Raw genomic sequence first — 1,663 nt, 5'->3', positions numbered from 1 at the left:
ACTCAGCATCTGTGGAGAGAAATAGTTAATGTTTCAAGTCTAGCATGACTTTTTCAGAATTATTTCTCTCCACAGATGCTGCTGGACCGACTCTTGCATTTTCTGTATTTGTACCTGTTTCTAAAATTCTCTTTGCTTGTGTTCAAATCTCTTTATAGCCTTCACCCTCCTTCCTTCCTTCAATTGCAGTTGAATTTAAAACCTCTAAATTTTCCACTCACATACATTTCTGGCTATATGTTCATCTTATTTCCTTTATTCCACTGTTGCGGGCAATAATCTTTTGCTGCAAAACTCTGGATACAAAGATTTCTGTCAAAGGCCCATCAAGCTCCTGAGGTAGATCCAATAAGGCCCTGGGGACTTATCTACCTTCATGTATTTTCAAGACGTCCAACACTTCTTAATATTGACAATAGAATCAACAGTAATTTTGGAAGACTTCTGTATGTGATGCGTGAATGGTACCTTTCACTTCTTAAAAGTGTGATGGCAGCAAATTCAATTGTGCTTTCAAAAGGGAATTGGATCAGCATCTTTATTTGCCATGTGTTGCGGGCTTTTGCATCTAGTGGGGTATATGCACCTGATGGGTTTGTTTGAACTCCTGCAATATAAGAACTAGATGTGATATGTAATATTGAATGATTTGATGGATGTTTATTACAGTTGCTGATATATACAAATATTGTCCTCATTGGTTCAAATCATTTGCACCCTTATATTAGTATGTCATCCTTCAAGTGGCACAAGATGGAAAAATTACATGCAATGATTCAGTGATGCTGTCATAATGTATCATTTTATCTCTTAAAAGTACACTATGCTGTGAGACATAATACAACACACCTTAAAAGGGAAAATAGCAGGGTAATAGGAAAGGATGAGGAAACAGGCTAAGTTGAGTTGTTTTTCAAATTAACTTGCGTAGGTATGACAAGCTTGGTCAGAATGGAGGTAACTGTGATGTTACAAAATCGGAGTGATAAATTTATTAGTTTTGTCATTTAACATTCTATTTATTGGTTGAGTCGATGCTTATTTTTCATTCAGAAATAGAAGTGGGGCATTTACTGTAAACTTCAGGGTACTAATTCAAGAATGGCTGACAAAGTTGTGTTTGAATGATTTGTCAAAATAATTAAGTTATTGACTTTTTAAGCTGCATTTCATGCTGTGGAATGATCACACTTGTTAAGGGCAGGAATGATTTGATTTGAATATGAAATTCCAAAATTTGCAATTTCCACAAAATGTTATTTAGAAATTAAATTGAATAAGCATATTTGTTTTTACTTCAATGGCTATTCAATTGTACTTGTTTTTATATCTTCTTATTTCTCATATGCTACATTGAAAGTCATTGACTTGGCTCAGTATTCTTTTTTGACTGTCACTTGTTTTGAAAAAAACAACTGGGTTTTGATTGACTGATTAGGAAAAAGCCTTCAAAACAATTAAATTACATGAAATAGATGTAGTTATTGGCATAAATCCCTGGTACAATTTCCTGCTAAATGAAAAGCTATCTGCTGACTAATGGTTATGCTCAGCAGTTTATGAAACTTCAATGCAGGCTGATTTTCTTGTGCCTGTGAACATAAATTCTGATTAAAAGAATTAGAAGCCATGTTGTGTGAAGTACTGCTTAGTGGAAAATTAT

This window comes from Chiloscyllium plagiosum, chromosome 2 (genome assembly GCF_004010195.1).
Source record: "Chiloscyllium plagiosum isolate BGI_BamShark_2017 chromosome 2, ASM401019v2, whole genome shotgun sequence".
In the NCBI taxonomy this organism is placed as follows: Eukaryota; Metazoa; Chordata; class Chondrichthyes; order Orectolobiformes; family Hemiscylliidae; genus Chiloscyllium; species Chiloscyllium plagiosum.
The sequence above is the reverse complement of the archived record's forward strand: the minus strand, read 5'-3'. Positions refer to the sequence as shown.